This window comes from Cnephaeus nilssonii (genome assembly GCF_951640355.1).
Source record: "Cnephaeus nilssonii genome assembly, chromosome: 11".
Lineage (NCBI taxonomy): Eukaryota > Metazoa > Chordata > Mammalia > Chiroptera > Vespertilionidae > Cnephaeus > Cnephaeus nilssonii.
The window spans coordinates 93,161,138-93,178,078 of record NC_137082.1 but is presented as its reverse complement, the minus strand read 5'-3'; the positions used below and the strand labels follow the sequence as shown (position 1 = coordinate 93,178,078).

Below are 16,941 nucleotides of genomic sequence, written 5' to 3'. Positions count from 1 at the left end.
GGAGGGGCTGGCATCTCCCAGAGGGGGCGTGAAATGGGAGATGAATGTGATTAGTCATCCTCATTTGCTACATGTTGGGGAACCGAGGTCAAGTGAAAACAAGTGATCTCTCCTCCCGACACAGGTGTGGCCGCCGCGGAGCCGGGGTTGAGAGAGCAGAGCTGGATGCCCCGCGGGGCAGCTGGGGGGTCCACGCTGCCGGATGACCAATGCCCAGGAACCCACGTGCCGCCGGCAGGCTGGCCTCCCACCGAAGAACCCTGTGGCCAGGGGCCCTCATCCTGGGTCCTGTCCACTCGGAGTGACTGGAGGGCCGGGGTGGACACTGAACCTCATTGGTCAACCGAGGCTGCCGGGCACAGGCGCAGTGCCAGCCGCGTCTGGACAGGGACGTCTGTTTGTCCACGTCTGCATCTCCAGGGCCCACAGACGCCTGGGCTCCATCCATAGCCGGGGACCACGATGCCTGTTTCCTGGGTGCTGGGCACGCACAGGCCCCAGGAGGGGACGGTCAGCCGGCCACTCCCCGGCAGCCCTGGGGCCTGGAGGGGGCTCTGCGGGCGGGAGAAGGCGTTCTGACCCAGCAGACAGGAAGCACCGGGTGTGGCTTTAGCTGGGAGAACTGCCCGTCGCCATCACCCAGGGACACGGCTCAGGAAACCCCCGAGGAGGACCGGTCTGCGGCATTTCCCAAGTGAAACGCAGTGTCCCCCGCCCTCCCGCACTAACCCAGACTCTGTCCTGCTGTTGGCGCTCGTCCCTGGAGGGACGGCATGGCTCTGGCCCGCAAGTAGCCCACAGTCTCCAGCGTCACTTCCAACCACGGCTGGCCCAGTGTCCACGGTCCTGGGATATCGGGTCGCTGTGTAACCGTGGCTGCCAGCTACTGTCCCCCAGACACTGTGCTCCTCCGGGCCCTCCTAGTGTTCCCTGGCTCCCCATCGGCCCCCACGGTGTCGTCACCGGGAGTCAGCGCCCCCTCTGAGCATCAGCCGCAACCTCATCCCTACGGCCCTCAGGCTGAGAGTCGGAAACCCCGCTCCAGCTTTGTCCTCAGTGAGTCTGACCCGTAACAGAGGCCCAGCCCTTCACCACGCGCATCATGACGGCAGCGAGGAATAACCCACAAACTGTTCCTTCCTCTCCCCCACGCCCCCGGCCAGAATGTGCCTCATAAGACGGGGCCCAGAACAGCCACCCAGCGGCACTGGGGTCCCCATCCCAGCCTGTCTCCAGCCTCACAGCAGGCAGGGCCCTGCCTCCCCTGACAGAGGCCCGCCTGCCCCGTGGCCCCAGCACCCCGGGTGCCCGGCCAGAGGGAGGGAGGGAGCTGCACGTGGAAACCTCGGTGCTGGGCTGTGTTTGGTCGAAGACGTGGGCAAGGGTGGGCGCGTATGACCCACGTTCACGAGACCCGCGCTCAGAGCAACGGGCCTGTGTCGCCTCGTTTACAGGGACGCCGCGCCCGCTCCGGTTCCCTCTGGGTGCGAGGGCGGGGCGGCGTCTCCTCGGTGTAGCAGGCTGTCGGCTTCAACCCCCACGTCCCAGGGAGCACCCAGTGCGGATTTACTGGAAACCCGGGGTTACGTCTGCTCCGTGGTGAGCGTGGACTGCAGAGCGGAGAGGACGGGCCTCGGGAAGGTGAGGACCGGCACAGAGAAAGCGGCGAGGAAGAGAGCGCGGGACAGTTACACGCAGCGCAGCCCGCAACGCCTCCTGGAGAGAAAACCCAGGGGTTAGCGCCACACACTCACAGACACACCGACACACAGAGACACACACAGACACACATACTCACACAGACACACATACTCACACAGAAGCACACGCATGCATGTACACACACAGACACACAGGTACAGATACACACAGAGACACACAGATATACAGACACAGACACACATACTCACACAGAAGCACACATATGCATGTACACACACAGGCACACAGAGACACACAGATACAGAGACACACAGAGACACATGCAGAGACACACAGAGACACACAGATACACAGACACACATACACAGAAGCACACACATGCATGTACACACAGACACACAGATAGAGGTACACACAGAGACACACAGATACACACATACACACACATACACAGAAGCACACACATGCATGTACACACAGAGACACACAGATACAAACACACACAGAGACACACATACACACATACACAGGCACACACAGATATAGAGACACAGAGACACACATGCACACACATATATACACATATACACACAGATACACACACAAAGACACACAGAGATACACATACACACAGAGACACACATACACACAGATGCACACGTATGCATGCACACACATATACACAGATACATATAGAGATACACATGTGTGCGCACACACAGAGATACATATAAACACACCGATGCACACAGACACATAGATACACACACAGACACACACGCACACACACAGGAGCATGCACATACACGTGTTTCAATCCCCAGGGACAGATACTTGGCACGTTTTCGAGTCCCCTCTCTCTTAGGGGCATCGCGGTGTGTCCTGAGACTTACCTGCTGCCACCTTCCCGCCGAGAGGACCGGTGACCAGACCCAGGTGGTCTGGGTTCGAGGAACTGGGTTTAAGAGAAGACTCGTGAGGGGTCAGAGGGACCGCTTTCCCTCGCGCCTCTGACACGGCATTCCTGGGCCTTTTGGTCACAATGTGTCATGATGGGGCCCTCGCGCTAGTCCTGGCTCCTTGTCTCCTTTGCCTCCAAACAACCATCCTGTGTGACGGGACCCAGGAATGTTCCAGAAGTCCCCGAGTCCCTGTGTCTCCCCTTTGCTTTGCCTCTTCGTCCGCTGAACGCTGTTTGCAATGGAATATGACGACGGGGACAGTACAACCCTGCGAGCTTCTGAGAAGGGGCTGGGGCGTCTTTTCCTTCCCTGGACTGAGCCACAGGCAAGTGATAAGGGCGGGTGACGGGAGGGGCGGCCAGGGCCGAGGTGGGTGCCGCCCCTGACACCCCCCACCCTGCCCAGGGAGCTCCCGCTGGGCCTCCGGACAGAGCAGGTGAGCAGTGACCAAGTCACCGTGGTCCCAGCAGCTCTGGCAGACTCTGATGAGGAAGCCGAGTCCGGCCCCGGCTGGCAGCCACCGAGGGCGCGACGTTGGGGGGAGGGTGCTCCATAACCCACGGCCATGACCACCCAGAGCCCCGGGCACTGCTGAGTGTCTCAGCTGGAGACGAGAGACGGTGAAAAGGGGAGGAAGAAAGAGGGGCCGGAACAGCACGGCAGACGCCGCCCGCGCGAAGCACTTCTGGAAGAAGACAGCCTCCACGTGGGAGAAATGCCGCTGCGTCTCTGTTTGCGTTTAATCATAACCCCGAGCCTCTCCAGCTGGATGCCCAGCTCCCTGCTAAGGGGACTCCCTGAGCCCCGAGGTCAGGACCCAGGCCTGCAGGAGGCGAATTCCGCGCCAGGGCCGCAGGGCCAGCCGGGTCGGCCGAGCGGCCCATGGCCGAGCTTGGCGGGACGACCTGGGCTATGCCTCTTGTCCTGGCGTGAAGCTAGTACACCCCTTTCACTCTTTACGGCGCCTGATCTTAGTGATACACTACATGCCGGCCTACACGCTGGCAAATTCGGGGCGTCTTTTAATAGGACTCCAGCCGCCCTCCTCTGCTGAGAATCAAAACCGCCCGGAATGGGACTTCGAGGTCCTGTCTTCCTGGGACGAGAGCGCCAGCCCCCCCCCCCCCCCCCCCCCCGAGAGGCCCGCCATGCGGCCTCACGCCGCTTTAGGACAGATTTTTTTTGCACGTGGATCCAGCAACTCAATGGCACAAGAACCTGGTTGTGACCAATGAGGTTCAAGAAGCAGCGTGACAACACGTGGACCCTAAGGAACAAAACAGACAGACGAGCCAGCGGGTCCAGAGCCGTGAGGCATGGAACAGAGTGCGGAACCCGGGGCACGGCGGGGAAGGGGGTGGGAGTATCAGCCAAGCACCTTGTGTGCACATATGCACACCCCATGGACACAGACAATGGGGTGGTGAGGGCCTGGGGCGGGGCGGGGGAGGGTGGCCTGGAGGGGGTCAATGGAGGGAAAAGGGGGGCATAGGTAATACTTTCAACAATAAAGGTTTTAAAACATAAAGACGAAAGAAAACAAAGCGGTGTGACGACGACAAGCGTCACCGTGAGGCCCACGTGACAGGACCAGCAGCGAGCCCAGCGGCGGCTGGCGGAGGGGCCCTCTCCGTGCAGCCTGGGTCGAGGTGGGCGGAGGAAGCAGCACTCAGCGTCCCTCCTTTCTTTAAATCTGTTGTTGGACGTATTGCAGGTGCCCCCTCCCCAGTGGCCCTCTGGCCCCTGCCCCGCGCCGTCACCACCCCGTGTCCGTGGCGTGTGCACACACGCACACCAGCTTGGCTGATGAGGGAAAGATCCGACGTCCCGCTGCCTTGGGATGAGAAGTTGGCCAAGAAGTGCAGGTGGACGGTTCTGGCCGTGGCCCGGCCGGTGGGAGGATGCGGCTCCCTGGCGGGCGCTGCCGTCTCCGGGGACGAGGCTGTGAAACCCTAAGGACCCGGCAGTGTTGTCAGGGAGGGTCTGTCTCACCCTCGCCCTCTAGTCCTTCCCGTGATGTACTTTCTAAAGAGAATGAACTCCAGTGGTAATCTGCAGAGCCAATGTCAGCCGTGCCTTCTAACGTATAGACTCACATGTCCCACGGATCTTCCGACGACTTATATTAAAACGCTCATTTTAACAAAGTAAAGTAAAAACACAAAGGTAGCCTTGCGGCACCATTCGCTTTATTCCCCAAACCCAGGAGGCAGGCCGGAGACTCGGAGACCCCCCTGCCCTCCTCTCAGACTCCCCCAGGAAGGCCCCTCCACAAAGCCGCCTGCTTTCCATTTCAAAAGAGGCTGCTTTCCCTTTAAAAAGTGGGAGGCCGTGGTGGCCGCCTGCCTGTACCAACCAGACAGGGCCCAGAGGCGCAGGGAGCCCTGATTAAGCCTCAGGCGCCAGTCCCCGCGGTAACCCAGGAGCCTCCGCTGAGACCGGGCCTGAGCCTTTAATTGCCCGGCTCTCAGCGATGGCGGCTTCCTCGTCCCGGCTCCCAAGGCCGGAAGGGGAGCCCATGTGACCAGACGGAGGACCCGGGGGTCAGCACAGGCCTGGAATATGAATAGCAGCGGCCTGTGCTCTGCAGCCACTGCTGACGGCCCCGGGCTGCAGTGCGTCCGCCGCCAACACGACTCCAGGATGCGCGGTCACTCCTCCAACGGACTCTAATTGTGAGTAAGTCAGACCACACTGGGAAGAGGGTTCCTGCGTACGTGAGTGTGTGTGCAGGTACATGTGACATACACATGTATACCCGTGTATGCGATACGCATGTGTATACACACACACCTTTCCATACATATAAACATACAGGGCTCCATCTGGACAATATCTATCTACCTGTCTATCATCTATCTATCTATCTATCTATCTATCTATCTATCATCTATCTATCATCTATTTATCTATCTATCTATCTACCTATCTATCGTCTATCTCTCTATCTATCTATCTATCTATCTATCATCTATCTATCATCTATTTATCTATCTATCTATCTACCTATCTATCATCTCTCTCTCTATCTATCTATCTATCATCTATCTATCTCTAGATTCTTGCTCATTTGGGGACTTAGAGAATACTAATAACGTTTACCAATCACCTTCCTCCATGGAGTTCCAACACTGAAAACGTCTGGTTTACGCACCTCCTCCCCAGTGAACGAGGAAGCAGGTGCGGCCCAGCCCTTCATTCCTAGAGAGCAAAAGCAGCCACGGAGGCAGCAGCGAGCAAGAACGAGAACCAGCAACCCCAGGACTGCACCCAACCCCAGGACCACACCCAACCCCAGGACCGCACCCAACCCCAGGACCGCACCCAACCCCAGGACTGCACCCAACCCCAGGACTGCACCCAACCCCAGGACTGCACCCAACCCCAGGACCGCACCCCGTCTCCGCTCTGTCCAAGGGGGAGAACCTGAGCAGACCACCTAGTGCGGAAAGGCCTCAGGAACAAAGGCGCTGGCCCAGAGGAAGGTCACCCCAGGACACCACTGAGCCCCTCCCCCGACCTTCTGCTCCTTGGACTCCCTTCCAGAAATTGCTCCCCCTTCGCCCTCTGCCTCCTCTGAGACTATTTTCTCTAAGACATTTAATCCCCTGAGAAATGGGCCATAGTAACAGCTCAAGGTCGACCAGCCACGCCCCCCCGCCCCCCCCCCCCCCCCCCCCCGTGAGGACAGGGCCCTCGTTCCCATCCGCACCCACCACCCGTCCTCGGCATTCACGCCTGCTCTCCTCCGGCCCATTTCCGGCCCAATCAAAGGAGAGTTCCTGGTTCCTCCTGCAGCCTGGTTCTGAGTAACAGAAACTTCCATGAGGCTTTCTGAAATTCCTACCACAGACAGACTCCCTTCCTCCTGCAGCACCCCCAGGTGTTTGGGGACCCTCACTGGGAATCCCTCCTGTGCCCAGAATGAGTTTGAAGATGAAAATTATTGCTGAAGGGGAAAGAACTGTTGGTGTAACAAGATATTTAAAAGCAAATTTGCTGGGCTGGTCGGGGCCAAGCACCTGAGAAAGGGATGTTTTAAAATGAGAGTCACGCTAACTGATGTGCGAACTGAGGCACGGGGCAGAGAGCAGAGAGCTCCGGCTTGTCGGAGCAGAGCTGCCCGCTGCGGGGCGTCTCCGTGCGGCCGGCCGCCGTCTGGGCCCCCGGCTTTATTAGGGTTTTGGCAATTACCCCCACGAGACCCAAAGCAAGGCAGGTCTGATGACCTGCTGACATGCTAGCGTGACAGGCGAGGGAGCTGCCCACACTTTTCACTAATGAACGTATTTTTTCCTCTGTGCAACGAGGAAGGAAATTGTAAATTTGTCATCAGGCAGGTCTCTAAGTTTTCCAAGAATGGCCGTCCCCCCCCCGCCCCGCCCCCCAGTAAAGGACAGTATGTCGCACTCCCTGCGAATCCTGACGTGGTTCCTACGTTCCTCACGTCAGGTTCCAGAAACAGTTGGAAATCTCTGTTCATGCTTCTTATTAGCTCACGCCGAGCAGCGTTCTTTCCCCAGAGCGCCGGGCTTGCTGGGAAGTTTCCTGAGCCTGGGGCCTCGTGGACAGGCGGCCGGGGAGCCAGATTCCAGCAGTGGCCTGTCTGGGGGCATCTGAGCGCAGCCCACAGCCGGAACAGCCTCCCGTGTCTGCAGTGAGCACGCGTGGGGGGCCTCCTGCAGACCACCTCTGTGAACACCCTCCCCGACCCTGTAAGGACAGGTTTCTAGAAAAAGAAGGAGCAGTTAGCCTGGTGGTGAAGCCATCACTGTGTCCATCAATGGGAACGAGGACTCCCAGTAGCCTCCATCCCCCCCCCCCCCCCAATGTGAATGGAAGGCTCCTGAATCGAGTGCCTGGAAATGCCGGCCCCTGATGGAGTATCCGGAACCAGATTCCCACTGTCCTCCCCCAAAGAGAAGCCACTGTAAAAGCACCATTGCTTTAAGGGCACCAGACACACCTCCTGCAGGGGCCCAGGGGGCCCAGGAGGGGCCGTGAGGGGCCGCATAAACTAGGCGCCTGACAGCATTCCTTATAGTCCAGTCTGCGAGGCCAGGGCGCGGGGAAACGACCATCGGAGACGCGGGGGAGGCCTGGCGGGGGCCCTGGAAACTCATGGGGAGCGATCGTGCCCTGGCAGGTGGAGAGGAGGCAAGTCCCAGAGTCTTTCCAGAGAAAGAAAGAAAAGAATATGAAACGGGTGCGGGGGGGGGGGGCGGTGCGGGGGGAGGAACAGAGCCAGAAGAATGACAACACCGAGGCGGTTAGAAAGCACTGGTACATGCCTGCCGGTCAGGCCGGTCACCCACCACCATCCCCGCCTGGGCCCAGCCACCGCCTCAGCCACGCCGGGCCCGGCTGCCCCTGAAGGGCGGGTGTCCTAAAGGGAGACAGGCAGGGACCTGACAACCAGGGCTGAGGGGACTCCCCGAAGTTACGCTGAAGAACGCGGAGGACTGGGCACCCTGTCTCAGCCCAGGGCCTGAAGGGAGCCTGCAGGCGGGGAGGCTAGGACGCCTCCTGGGCAGCGTGGCTAGGCCTTCTCCTGGGGATGAAGGGGATCCTGTCTGAACGTCGACTTTCCTTAGCAGATGCGTCTGGACTGAGGCTTCGGGCTTACATTTTCAAGGCGTGTCGGAACTACTGCAGCGCCACACGGTTCCCCTGGCTGTTGGCATGCACGCCACAGGTCATCTGGTGGCCAGGATGCTGGCCGCCTCACTCCCTGCCTTGGGCAACTTAGTTTAAACCAGCGCCAACGAAACAGGGAAGTCCTGGTATTCCAGCATGAATAAACAAACCCCGCATACTCATAACTGAGTGTGTGCGTGTGTGTGAGTGTGTGATTGTGTACGAGTGTGAGGGTGTGAGTGTGAGCGTGTGTGTGCATGTGTGATTGTGTACGAGTGTGAGTGTGTGTACAGCGTGTGTATGTGTGTGCATGTGTGAGTGTGTGATTGTGTACGAGTGTGTGTGTGTGAGTGTGTTTGTGTGTGTATGTGTGTGTGTATGAGTGAGTGTGTGATTGTGTACGAGTGTGTATATGTGAGCGTGTGTGTGTGAGCATGTGAGTGTGAGCGTGTGTATGAGTGTGTTTTAGTGTGTGTATGAGTGTGTTTGAGTGTATGAGTGTGTTTTAGTGTGAGTGTGTATGAGTGTGTGTTTGTGTGTGTGTTTGAGTTTGTATGAGTATGTGTGAGTGTGTGTGTATGAGTGTGTTTGACTGTTGTGTGTTTGAGTGTGAGAGTGTGTGTGTGTGTGAGACTGTACGAGTGTGTGCGTATGAGTGTGCGTGTGCGTGTGTGTGTGTGTGAGGAACGTAGACATTTCTACACTCGGGAGTTTTTAAACTGGTCACGAGAACTGGACCTGAGAGGAGAAGGAGCCAGGCTCCGAGAGGCAGTTTCCTGAGCTGAACGGCGCAGACAGGAGGCGGAGCCTGGGAGAGGAGGCACTGGGAGGCGCTGGGCAGACCCTGGCTGGCTCCGATTTCCCTTCTCGGAGCCTTTGATGAACAACTCACACGGAGAGGCAGGCGTCTGGCCTGGTTTGCATTTAAGCCGTTGCTGACTTGAGTGGAAAACTTTCATGAACTCCGCCCGGCTTTCTCCCCCACCCGGCCAACTCCTGGCGTGTCCGTGCTGGGTCGCCTGGAGCCATGGTGTCATCAACTTGACAGAAAAGCAGCATTTCTCTGGAGCTCTGGGCTGCAGGTCCCCTCCTGGGTGGGGGAGGGGGGCTGGGGGGAGGAGGGGAGGAGAGATGGGAGCAGGAAGGCAGCGTGCACGGGGGGATGAGCTGGGACGATTGCGGGAGATCACGTGTCTCCACGGCAGCGTTTCCAGCAGCACCTGGAAGGGGGCCTGGGTCCCCTCCCGGGCCGAGCAAGGAGCCGGAGCGCCCGTGTCCACGTGCCAGGGCCCTGCCTCAGGAATGAGCCGAGGAGGGAGGAGAGTTTCAAAGCAAAGGCTCTGCCTTCACGACAGGACCCTTTCTCCGGCCCCTGGAGAGCAGGCTCTGCATGGCTTTCCCCTCCTCTTCACTGGGCTCGCTGCTGAGAGCCCAGAGGCTGGGGTGCCCGGAACATTCTGTTCAGAGACCGTGCTCAGGACTGTGGGTGGAACGAGGGCCTGGAATCCAGCCAGTCTACGGGGAGCCAGCCTGCCACGCACGTGGGTGACGCCCAGTGAGGATCGAAGGGCTAAGGGACACGTGTGGGCGCACGAAGGGGCGTCCTGTCCAGCGTCTGGCTGGCGGTGTGAGCAGCTGTGCCGCGTCGAACCTCCCTGGCAGCTTCCTTCCCTCATGGCACTGATCCCGTGGCTCCTGCCTTCGCCCCGAGCCCGCTCCCTACGGCAGTGCCCGAGGAGCCCCAGCCGGGGGACCCCTGCTCGCCCCGAAGCAGGCCTGACTTAGAAATACCGCTCTCGTGCGCGAATGGAGCGCCTGGGTGTCAGGAGGCCGAGTCGCCGCCGTTTCTTTGAAAACGGTGGTTCTGAGCGAGCCAAGGAGGCTTTTGATGGGGCACAGCTGACGGACAGCCACCCACACGCCCCCTCTAATAACAAACATGTCATCTATTTTAAAACACCTCTGCGACGGAGCCACCTCGCTGGGGCTGTCCTGACCGTGAGCCATTGCTCTCCCGCGGCTGCGCTAACCGACAGCCACACGGAAACTCAGAACAGCAGCCACGTGTCCCCTGGCAGCTCGCGTCCGAGTGGAGTGTGACCCCGACTCGGGAAGGAGCTGGGCCTTGCCTTTCCCACTCGTGTCGCCCTGGCACCCCGGCTGCGGCCACATCCCTCCATCTCTGCTTCGGTGTCACGCCTCCCCTGCTTCCTTTTATCAGGACACGGGGAGGGCAGCTGGGGCCCCGCATCATCCGGAGCGTCCCCTCATCGCACGATTTTTAACGTGATCACGTCTGCAAGTCCCTCTGCCAGACGAGGTAACAGTCCTTAGCTCCGGGTGCAGACGGTGGGCACTTGGGGCCAGGACTCAGCTCACATGGGAGCCCGTCTCAGAACAGCCCCTCCCCAGCAGCTGCCTTGTTGAAGGGAGGTCTTTGCCCAACTGAATAGAAAACAATCCCTTATCATCCCAATCCCCCCATTTCACATCAATGATGGACCCATCACCCCATCTGTGACCACAGCCTCACCCCGCACGGCCCTCGCCTGGGCCTCTCCGGACAGAGCGGCTTCTGCAGACGTCAGCAAGCCCAGGCCACGGCCCTCGGCGGCGCCACCCGCGGACCCTCCGCTCCTCCCCACCCAGTCCTGGCAAACGTCACAGCTTCTCACACACACTGACACCTAACCACACACCCGAAGGGACAGAGCGGCGTTTCGGCCGGGAACGTGGCCGGTCGGAGAGCAGGGGCTGAAAGGGGACAGCTCTTTAAGAGCCGCTCCGACAGGACCCGCTCCTCACACGACGCACCTCAGGGCGCAGCCACTGCCGCCGGTGGCATCCCCTTTACTGACAACGTCCGGCTCCCCGGTGGACAGAGGACATCGTCCCTCAGAGCACGAGCAGGGCGAGCCGAGTGCGGTGACATTAAGCCTGGCACCCGCTCGCTGGCCGCCACCGCCGCGGTCCTCTCTCCTGGGACTGGTGTCGCCGTCACCGCCCCCGAGGATGCCACTGTCTCCATCCCTTCGCAGACCAGCTCCTGGTCGCTGGCGCTGCCTGGCCCCCGAGGTTGGCCACATGCTCAGAGCTGACTTCACCGACCCCGGACCTCATGGTGTGATGGGATGAGAACTCGGCAGAGGCCCCGGCCGAGTCAGGCTGTCAGAGAAACTGCAGATCAGCACAGAACGAGCCCCCTGACCCCGAGCACATCTGCCACGCATTTAACTGCACGGTCTTGCCAAGCCCCGGACACCCAGGCGGGGGGACGGGGAGCAGCACAGGGCCAGGAAGCCTGGGAGAGCAGAGGTGAGAAGCTTGGCCGGCTGCCACTCACGCGGCCCACTCTCCGGGCAGGACCCGGGCGCGGGGTGGTGGGGAGGGCCGCGCTGCGTCCTGAGGAGAGGCTTGGACCCGAACCGAAGGGCGGGACGTCGGGTGCCCAGCGGCCAGGCGTGCTGTATGGGCTGCATCTGCTCAGTACGCTGCCAGCTGGCTCAGACCAGAGAAAGCAAAGGAGGCTCCAACAAGGGGACCCCCAACAAGGGGGGAGGAGCCAGTGAGGTCTTGGGTGGCTCCTCATTTCCATATCCAGGGCCAAGTTGAAGGTTTGCCTGGGGGATGCCAGAAAGACCTTCAAGATCGGGCTCCACCCACTCTCCTCATCTGCACCCCCACCACCAGCTCCATACCCCCCATCTGCACACGGACACACTTTCAGTTCCGGAAAGTCGGGGGGGAGGGTTACTTTCTGCTTCTCTTCACGGCTCTTCCCTCTTCCCACCTTTCTCATCTGGTTCAAATGTCACTGTCCCTCGCATTCTCTCCTCCTTTCCCAGTCCGGTCAGTTCACCTCTTCCAGGTCTCCCCCAGCACCTCCTATTGTTTATCCGGGAGGGAATGGCGGAAGGAACCGTCTCTCCCGCTGCACCGAAGCACCGAAGGCGGACTCTGTCCCCATCCTCCCGGCGGGGCCGGGCAGCGCGGGGGGAAGTGTTGATGGGAAGGTGCGTTCTTCTAGGAGACACCTGGGCCATGGACCGGCCGGTGCCCGGGTGTGCGCGATGGCGGCACCCCAGACACACAGAGGAGGCCTCGGGCCGCGTGCGCAGCTTTGGCGGAAAGAGCGGCCCGACCGACTTTGGACAACATTTTAGTCGCCACACCACGCTCCTTTTGGGAGGTGGAGCCAGGAGCAGCACGGGCACCGAGACAATCACGTGTGTCCCCGCATGGGGAAGGGCCTCGCTGGAGATGCCCACGATGAGGGCTCCATGCTGAAGGCACCTGTGGCGACCCAGTCAACCCCCGCGAGGAAGAGAAGCAAGTCACGCAGAGCTGGAGACAATGGCCTTGAAGGATCCCACGCGCTGCCTACACTTCTTCACCCTCATCAGACCAGCCCCCTCGTTAGACCAGGGCCTGTGATTGGTTCTGGGCAATGGGAGTGACACGTGTCACTCCTGGGCCAAAGCACAGAACAGCAGGCCCGCATTCCCCAAGCCCTCAAGCCCCTGCTGCTGCGATCGCGGGGGGGGGGGGGGGGGGGCATCGTGGGGGACGCGTCGCGGAGGGCTCCTGTGGACACAGCAGGACAAGGGGACCAAAGCTGCCGGGGGCCCAGTCACGGCCTGAGACCAGCTGCCTGGGAGAGTCGCCCAAACCTGGCGCCGAGTCCGCGTGAGAGAAATACAAATGCGCGAGTCCTGAGCCGCCGAGCTCCGGCAGCAGAGGCCCGTCCTGCTGGGGCCGACGGCGTGTTGTGAGCCGCATTCCTGCCTCGGCAGGAAGTGGCTGCTCCGTGTCAGAGCACCGAGAGGGTCGGTCCCTCGGTGGACGTCCCTCTCCCTCATGGTAACCGGCATGTGCCTGTCCTGAAAGCCCAGGAGCCCGGCAGGGTCACAGGCCAGGGCGGATTCCATGAGGAGTGGAAAACTCCCAGGACCTGCTGATGCGGGGCTGAAAGCATCCGGCACCTTCCTACCCAGATCCTCCAAGGACAGCACCCAAACCAGCGTCAGCTGGCCGGGCAGAGACACTGAGGGCTGGGGGATCCGGTGGAGATGAGAGATATATATGTTTAAATGTATATTTTTATTGATTTCAGAGAGGATGGGAGAGGGGGGGAGAGAGACATCAATGATGAGAATCACTGATTGGCTGCCTCCTACACACCGGGCTGGGGATCCAGCCCTAACCCAGGCACGTGCCCTGACCGGGAATCGGAGTGACTTCTGGTGCTGGGCAAGTGCTGATGGGAAGGCGGCTTCTTATTGGGACACTTGCTCAGAGGTCGACGCTCAACCACTGAGCACACGGACGGGCGGGCGGGATCAGGTATTTGGGATGTCTTATGCCCAGCCTCCACAAGGGCCCTGCCCGGACACCATCATGTGACCTGTGGCCTGTGTTCATTCCTTAACACCTCGTAAACGCCGTATCATCACACATCCCCACTTCCTGCAGATGCGCCTCCTGGGCCAGGCTCCTCAACAGCCCACTCCTTGGACATCCGTCAGCCTTCCTGGCCACTCTTTGCCGATACAAAAGCCAGCCCTCCGGACAGAGCGAGTGTTCAGTTAGAAAGAACAGGTTCCTCACGCTCCCATCTCGCCCCCTCCGAGCCTCCAAGGCAGGCTCCCAGCCTGCACTGGGAAGGCAGTCGCCTTTCCTGTCAACAACGACCTGGCTGTCTCCATCAGGCCCCTGGAAATATCCCGACTTGCTTTTTCTCAGAAATAAGTCTAATTACCTCGCCCTGGAAGGGAGAGGAGTTCCGTTTTGCAAACAGCCGAGCAATCGCAGTCCCCTCTCCCCCCTCCTCTGCGCCCCGCGAGGCATTTGCTATTAAACATTTCAGCTCTGCTCCTTCACCTTTGCCCTCTTCCCGGCTCCGACTTGAAATTCAGGAGAGGGCTGCCCTGGGGAATACAGAGCCTGTGCCATGTGATCCGGCCTGAAGGGCAGCACGCAGAGCGAGACAAAGGCTTGTACCTCGCTTTCCCCCGCCCACACGCACACCCCACGGAAAGCGGGGCCTCCAGGGAGGGGGGCTGCGAAGTCTGGAGCCCTTCGGTGCGACCTCGTCCTCCTCGGCGGCCGGACTGACGCTGAACGGGGCAGGGAACACGGAGTTTGCAAAATTCTGGCATTTGAAAGGGACGGTGAAGCATGTTTTTAAAATGGCTTTTACTGTTTTTATATTTTTCTTGCTATAGAATGCATACCTCCTTACTGTGAAAAAAAGTAAAAAACATACAGAAAAAAATGAGTGAAATTTTATTTAACCATCTAGATCCAATTGACATTCTGGGTTGGAAACTCTCTCTCACGTTCTGAGTGTGTGTACTGAACATGTGTACTGAAGTATAATTACGATTCTGTAAGTGTATACACTTAGTATTATCTTCCTAACGCGATGTTAATTATCTAAACAAACCAGAACTTCCGTTCTGGAGGCAACGGCGTGTGGGCAACCAATGACGCCTTGTTGCTGGCTAAGCCCCGAGCAGCTGCGGAGTGAGCGAGCGGCCCTGACTACGTGTGAGTCCCAGGCCATCTCCCCTGGTCCTGCTGCTCAGCCGATGGTCGTTCCCACTGTCCTCAGCTCCTGACCCGGTTCCAGCCAGTGGGCTGTGAGCAGAGTCTGCGTGTTCCTTTGGGTTGCGAGGAGGAGGAGGTGGTGTACTTCTCTCCTTTTTCTCTTTCCCCTGATGGGCAGGACGCCTAGGAGATGAAGGAGCCCCACGTTTAAAAGGATTAAGGATCTTGCCCAGCCGGTTGGCTCAGCCTTTGAGCATGGACCTAGGAACCAAGAGGTCACCAGTTCGATTCCCAGTCAGGACACATGCCTGGGTTGCGGGCTTGATCCCCAGTAGTGGGCGTGCAGGAGGGAGCCAATCAATGATGTTTCCCTCTCATCGATCTTTCTCTCTCTCTATCCCTCTCCCGTCATCTCTCTAAAATAAATGTGTTATATAGTAGTATACACACACACACACACACACACACACACACACACACACACCTATATACATATAAAAGCCTAAGTGACCACTACGATCGGATGACGGGACGACCAGCCGGTAGCTATTATGCGCACTGACCACCAGGGCCAGACGCTCAATGTAGGAGCTGCCCCCTGGTGGTCAGTGCGCTCCCACAGCCAACCTCCCGCGGTCCCTCCCCCTGGCCGGCCGCCCCAATTGGGACTGGGCCAGAGGGCCCTGATCGGCTCTGGTCGCCAGCCAGGCTGAGGGACCCCATCCGTGCATGAATCTGTGCACCGGGCCTCTAGTACATACATATATGTTGGCTAAAAACTGAAAATACATTTGCACAGGCATGAACAGAAGCCCTTCACGGGCCAGCACTCGGAGGGAGCAGCAGGGGGCACTCAGGGCCTGGCCTGTGCCCTGCTGCAGTGTGAGGGGAACCTGGCTGCTCTGGTAGCCGGCAGCTGGCAGGTCCGATGGTGGGTCAGGGGTTTCCTCACTCAGTAGCTCCTGCTTGCTGCTGCTGACCTAGGCTTGCAAGGTGGTTTCCTAGGAGATGGTCTCAGATTTTCCCTTTGTATGAACGTGGCTTGCACATCATTCTCTCGGGCCTGAGAATCAGCGTGGAGCCTTGAACGCAGAGGCATCCGCCGGCGCGGTGACCACCGCTGACCCACGGCGGGAAGGGACCTCGCTACGGCGGCTCCACTTTTCCTGGGCCCATTCCTATCTCCCTTCCGCTTCCCCACGCCGGGAAGCATTACCAGGTGCTGATGGAAGCGCCTCTACCCACACCCCGTCATTCTCCGCCATCCTCGCATGTGCATGAATTATATACCGACTCCTGGAGTCCTTCTTTAATTTGGCATGGAATTTCCTTTTAAATTGTAGGATATCTGGCCACTATCCCTCAAATCTTAGCAAAACTACTTCTACTTTAGAGACAAATGGATGTGATTAAGAGGGATTAATCGGAGAGATGGGAGACCAGAGAAGACCAGGAGAGCAGGCAGCGGAAGAGGGGAGTGTGGTTAGTAATATGGCCGGCTGCAGAGAGAGCTATGGAGACAACTGAGAGGAGCCGTAGGGCTACGCAATGAGAGGAACTGGTGCAGCTGGGATGAGGAGGGCGTTTCCGTGGATGTGGGGACAGGGAGGGGACTGCAGGAGGCTATTAATACACGGAGAATGTGCAATAACCGCGAGAAGAGCCTGTGGCAGGAGCGATGGCTACGACCTCTCTGGTCACCAAGCCCCTAAAAGAAGGAGCCGGACCGGAGAGCCGGTGCTGCCGCCGGAGGACGGGCTGCCCGGCGAAGTAAGGGCTCCCTCTCCTGAGGCAGAGGACCCAGAAGCTCGCCCATCGCCCTCAGGAAGGGACACCAGCCAGGATGTCCTCTTGCTGAGACAGACGCTTACCAGCCTGCAGACCTAGCGTCCAGGCCAAGGACCACGGGGACAGGAACAGGTTTGAGATGCCAACCAGGAAATAATAGGTCAAGCCAGAGTTTGGGACACTTTACAGGACAAGAAGTCAGTAACATCAGAGAGAGAAAGAAGGAAAGAAAGAATTAGAGAGAGAGAAGGAGAAGGAGGAAAGGAAGGATGGAAGGAGGAAGGAAGAAGGAGGATGGAAGAAGGAGAAAGAAGGAAGGAGGAGGATGGAAGAAAGGAGGAGG

The 16,941-nt window shown here is 59.2% G+C and overlaps 1 long non-coding RNA gene across 1 annotated transcript in view; it reads right to left on the bottom strand.

Moving 5' to 3' along the window:
* Window positions 1-1,320: 1,320 nt before the first annotated feature.
* The window catches only part of LOC307107552, a 32,209-nt gene continuing 16,588 nt past the window's right edge, over window positions 1,321-16,941 (bottom strand). The window contains exon 3 of the long non-coding RNA XR_013814230.1: window positions 1,321-1,716. This is a non-coding gene — a long non-coding RNA (uncharacterized lncRNA). The remainder of the gene's footprint in view (window positions 1,717-16,941) is intronic.